We start from the raw sequence: 6,206 nt of genomic DNA, 5'->3' as shown, positions 1-6,206 counted from the left end.
ATTCCACACAACTTTTTCTCAAGTTTTTCATTTAAAAAAGAGATTTTGCAACTTTATAGATTCACTCTCTAGATTGATAATTAAATATAGTCTATTACTTTTAGTGTTTTTAAAATTCAAGTAGAGAAGCATTCCATTGTGTTATTCTGTTTGTTTTTTATCAGGGTAGATCCATTTTAAATATGGAATTTTAACTTTGATGACTAATAGCAAGATTACACATCACACTGAGCTATAAAATGAGCATCTAAACTCAATTTATTTTTGTTAATTAAAATATATATTGTTTATTTTTGTTAATTAAAATATATTGTTTGAAAATAAAAATATTTTAATTTTTAATTTTACATTATCTAAATTATTTAGATATACAAAATCGATTTATTATTCAAAAATATAGATAGACACTACAATATTTTCACTCCATGCTTTTATATTTGAGTATTTTAAATAGAAAATCTACCCAGTTAATCAATGGTTTTGTAATTATTATAAATAATTCATTTCAAAAAATATCGTGTATATATTATATATATTTTAATGGTTATAATTATTTAAATATATATAATTAAAAATTGAATTAGTTTTTTTGTCACGTAAAAACTTTACTATAATTATTTTAAAAATATATAATTAAAAATTGAATTAGTTTTTTCGGTCACGTAAAAAATAAGCACGAAAAAATTAATAATAATTATGAAATTTTGTTTTTAATGGAAAAGTTTTTTGGTTAAAAGTTTTAATATATTTATTGGACTAATAATTACCATTGTTAGGTGACTAGGTATGTAACTAATACCATCACATTAACAAAGTACAATTATATTAATGGTCGAAATAAGTTAATGGTTATCATTTTCTACTTTCATAGAATTAAAAGGCGAAAAATAATATCTGTTGGATTTCAACCTTTTAATTATGATAGTTTTTATTTTTCCCATCATTAATAAAACGTGTTAGCATATTAGCACAGATTTCAAATATTATCTGTTTTAGGTTATTATATTAATAAAACATATTGACATATTTTCAGAATCTCTTTTACATATATAATTTCAAATGTTATCTATCTAAATATTTAGACCCAAGTTTCATGGTGTGCTCTTTTACATATATAATTCAAATATTATCTATCTTAATATATAGAACCAGGTCTTAATATATAGAATTGCAGAAATGGAAGAAATGGTTCCTGAGCAGCTCTGAGGCATACAATTCTGCTGGTGTCATTTTGCTAATAATACCCTAGCCTACAGCATACACAACTTTTGAAGTAGAGGATTATTCATACAGGTTACAACGAAACGATGAATTATTTTTTTTCCATCGAATCAATAATACATAACAATACCATCGAAGAAATGACTCTGAAATTTGAACACCGTTTTCAATGTGACGGTACCCATTCAAGACAATCCATTGTATGCCTGGATTTGGAGTGACGTTTCGCCTTCCCCTGCCTCCCCTTCTTCCTCCGTGGCCCTATCCCATCTTTGGCCATCGCTCTTCTTTCTTCAGTTCCTTTATGCTCTTTACACTCTGTTACAGATGTCGATTTAACCCGATCGTTGAGTGCAGAAATAACTGCATTCAAGGCTTTCAGAGGGTCGTCCAAATGATTTATCAGGATCTCAGAGATTTCTGCAGGAGTCATCTCGGCTCCAGTCTCCCTCATGCTTTCCTTCACAGCAGAAAAAAGTGGATGGTCTTCCATCTGCAAATAGTTGAATGCAAGAGATTTGAATGCAGGAAAATTGCAGAAAGAGAGGAGTATGTGCATGTCCATCCTGCCCGATCTTAAAAGTGCAGGGTCAAGCCTATCCTTATGGTTTGTTGTGAAGATGATAATTCGTTCCTCCCCACAGCACGACCATAGCCCATCCGTGAAGTTAAGAAGACCTGAAAGAGTTACTCGGCTTCCGCTTTGCTGTTCATCATGAGGATTTGAATCGTGCGAAAGCCTGTCCCTTAGGTCGAGCGAGCAGTCGATATCCTCAATAACAATGATGGATCCGCTGCTGATTTGCAGTAGCAGCATACGAAGCTCGGAGTTGTCGAAAACCTTTGTGAGCTCCAGCTCGTAAACATCGTACTTCATATAGTTAGATATGGCGGCCACGAGGCTAGATTTCCCTGTTCCAGGGGGTCCGTGCAGAAGGTACCCTCGCTTCCAAGCACGGCCCACTCTGTTGTGAAACTCCTTTCCTTTCTTGAAGCAGTCGAGATCATTTATAATTTTCTCCTTCGTCGTCGGATCGAGGGCCAGAGAACCGAAAGTGGATGGATGCTTGAACGGAACACCGGTCCATCCATCCCCATATCGGCCGTCTCCATTATTGGTATAGATGGTTATGCCCCTGCTCTCTTTCTTGATTTCAGCTGCAGCTTTCGCAATATAATCAAAATATGCCGACAGCAAGCGCTCGTTTGACCTCGCTGTTTCCAGGGAAAACCACCGCCTATCGACCCGATTGTCGGTACCAACAATTTGAACGTGGTGAGACCACGACATTGTGGCTCCTTTGAAGCATTCCTGTATGACCTCATCGTGAGCCGGACCAAAGTTCACACTCCGCGATTCCTCTCGGCGAAATACAGTTAGTCTACGGGCTCCCTTAATGGCGTCGAGGCTGGCTAAGTAGAGCTCCACTTCCTCGTACACCTCGTTTGAATTGGCTCCATAATTCCCATTGAACTCTGGAATCTCAAGTTCGTAATTGGTATTGGAACGTTCCTGAAAGAGGAACAACCATCTATTCAGCAACTGGAGCAACTGCGGAGGAAGGAAGTTTTGGAGGACAGTGAAGAGACCAATCAATGACCAAATTTGGGCAATCACTTTCTCCATCTTCAAACGATGATTTCCTTCGCATTTGATGTAATATTTGGAGTGAGAACCTTTTATATCGATCCGCAGACTACTGTAACCTGTTCGACAGAATCAGTGAATAATTCGGTCAACAAGTTTCACGCGGTGGCTTCGTCGAGAAGCATCCTCGCCTGCTTCCCGAGCACGTGTTCTTGGTGAGCACGTATTCTTGGTGAACACGTATTATTTGAAGTCAAGGTTATCCACATATCGAGAAGCACAATTTTCAAATTCGATCCACATTGTAATGTGGTCAACACTATCCATGGTGGAACCTATCCATTGGCTTATTTGCTAGACTAAATATCAAGTGTCGTTGTTTTTGCAAATTCGATCCACATTAATATAGTCAACACTACACCCAATTCGATGCATGGTGAAACCTATCCATTGGCTTATTTTCAGGACCAATATGAAGTACTGTCGTTGTTAATATGGTTCAATGTACTCTTTTAGAAGGTGATCAAATTTTATGGTGAAATTATGGTGGTCAATAGTTAATTCGGAGTGTCTATAGTAATGGTGTAAGTGTCCAAGTTTTATGGTAATTGTGTAAGTGTCCTAGAAAGTGGTGTAGTAATTTTATGGTGGTAAAATTTAGAGAGTGATAGTTAATTGGTAGTATCCATAGTAATTGTGTAAGTGTCCATGGTCCATAGTAATTAAGAATTATATTTCACATGTCACATCTCTTAAGATTGGGTTTCTAAATCTTTTGATGCAGACATTATAACTAATCTATTTCATTGATTTGGCACCCAAAACACTAGCTTTTTCGGTTGTCATAATTTCCTTAAGTGCTTAATGCTTGGGACAATATGACCTATGGTGACTCGGTAGTCTTAAACAAGTCTTTCAAATCTTGGGCATTGAAGATATTTGTAGTGTCTATGCAGATGTAGAATAAAGTCCTAAAATAATAATTGTTGGGTGCTTCTTGCTCCCTTCACAACTAAGGACTATGACTATGGCCTTGAGCTTTTCCAGATATTGTCTATTGGGAACACCTTCAAAACTCCCAACAAAACAATTCAAGGCTAACGTTTTGAGGCAATTGTTCCAAGATGTTGAGCTCCTTAGTGCTGTGTGCTAACCTTTATGTGATTATGGCTATGATCGTTGGCTTAAGCGCTGGGAACACCTTCAAAACTCCCAACAAAACAATTCAAGGCTCACGTTTTGAGGCAATTGTTCCAAGATGTTGAACTCCTCAATGCTGTGTGGTAACCTTTATGTGATTATAGCTATGACCGTTGGCTTAAGCACTTTTCAAATCTTGCAGGTTTGAGGTCATTACAACACCAAATAGCAAAAAACAAACATAGAGATCGAAATCCTAACATCACACTTCTGAGATGAGGTCTACTACCATGTAACTCGCTAGAGGTATCGAGTTATGTATTACTTGTTTCATAGTTATTACTCTTAACCAATTATGATTGTAGTAGATAGTAATAGGATACGTTTTGAAGGCAACTAGGTTTGGAAAATAATGTAATTTTCCATAATTCCGAAACTATATAAGAATAATAATATTAATATGAATTACTAAATATCAAAAATGTTTTTCCCCTCTTTAGAATTTGCTAAGGAAAAACAAGAGGAAAATATAGTAAAGATAACATATTCATCTCCCTCATGTGAAAATCTAGAAGAGCCAACTTGAGAAAACACAAACAGAATGAAACCTAGCTAAACCGACACAAGAAGTGTAAACTCAACATTAGCAACATTGAACAAACTAACCAAGCCAAACCAAAAGAATTGATCCAACACCAAAAGAGAAATCAAGGATAAGTAAATGCTGACCAAGAAGACACAAATTAAGTTCAAAACACTAATACAGATTAACCAAAAGTGTCAAACAAGCATATCCAAGCTAACACAAAAATTCTAAATAGAACAAAGAAAGAACCATCCAACCTTATCCAAAAACAACAAAGTTGAAGAAATGATCAAGTCTATATCAGTACAGCAAAGAAAACAAAATAGTCCAAATCAAGCCACATAAAAAAATAAGCCACATCACATCACACTAATAATTCAACTAATAAGATAACATCATGGATTAGTCCAACATTTCAACTAGTAATGTAAAAATATAGAAAAAACAAACAAATACTAGTAACCCTTATTTATTTGTAATTTTTTTAAATATAAGAAAGAATTTCTAAATTATTAAAAAAAACAACTCTAGAAAACAATTTCTATTAAAAAAAATATTGTCTAAAATGTTTTATTACACACCATATTCCTCCATTAAGTTTTATTTTCAACCAAATAATATTTTTGATCGAAAGTTAATGATGAGTTTTAGCCAAAAATTATGAAACCCCTATTTCTCTACACCAAAAACGCAAGTAGATATTAAATTATATCCATCATATTTTCTTACTTTATATTTAGATGCAAATTTCTAGGTACTTAAATCATTATGAATTAAGAAAGATATAAATCAAACATGTTTGTCTCAATAAATTAGTAAGGATACAAACATATCAAAATCAAAGATAATGCAGAGAAATAGGGTTATGTGTTTTGATGAAATAAATATCTTATTTTCAATACAGCTTGAGTGGGCCTCATGGTTAAGAGAACGTGTTTCCTCCTAAGAGGTCACAGGTTCACACTAGAGGGAGGTAGAGTATGTATGCCTTTGTAGACTTAGCAGTGAGATCACTACACTGAGATGGATCCCTTGTCCCGCAAACAAGGAGGTCTCATACACCAATTTGGTGTGTTGCTTGGCCATAACCTTAAAATTGGATAATAATAAGATTTAAGATCAATCCACATTTTGTGCATTACATTTTTATGTAATTAATTAATTTTTCTCCCTTCACATGGCTTCCTCCATGCCCTTAAACACCCTCCATGAAATTCAATTAATTAAATTTTCTCCCTTCACATGGCTTCCTCCATGCCCGCTAAACACCCTCCATGCCCGTACGTCCTCAATTCTAATTCTCCTGCAAGCATTCGATTTGAAAGGAATATCACCCTACTGAAAAGTGAAACACCCTCCTGGCTCTTGCACTAGTAAACGAACCCTTGTTCACCCTTCTAAATGCCCTCTCGCTTGCTCATTAATTTGGATCTGTCCAAGGTTTGATTTTTATCTATACCACTGTAGGAATTTACAAGGTAAGTTCCTCAGACAGAACACCAAAGGACACCACTCAAAAACAGATCACATATTAATACACCAATATTCTTGACGTGGTTAAAACCCTCAAAGAGAGAAACAGTCCACGGCCTAAGCCAACACAACCACTTCAGGTAATTTATTAATAAAAGAATGAAAATTTACATAAGCTTCTCTCATGAACGGTTACCC

The 6,206-nt window shown here is 35.0% G+C and overlaps 1 pseudogene; it reads right to left on the bottom strand.

Annotated features, from left to right (window-relative positions):
- Positions 1-1,089: 1,089 nt before the first annotated feature.
- On the bottom strand, positions 1,090-2,870 carry LOC149194573 (AAA-ATPase At5g57480 pseudogene; annotated as a pseudogene).
- Positions 2,871-6,206: the final 3,336 nt, after the last annotated feature.

This window comes from Pinus tabuliformis, chromosome 2_2 (assembly GCF_031772625.1).
Source record: "Pinus tabuliformis cultivar Carrire ecotype Pingquan chromosome 2_2, CPIR1, whole genome shotgun sequence".
NCBI classification, from domain to species: Eukaryota; Viridiplantae; Streptophyta; class Pinopsida; order Pinales; family Pinaceae; genus Pinus; species Pinus tabuliformis.
The sequence above is the reverse complement of the archived record's forward strand: the minus strand, read 5'-3'. Positions and strand labels throughout refer to the sequence as shown.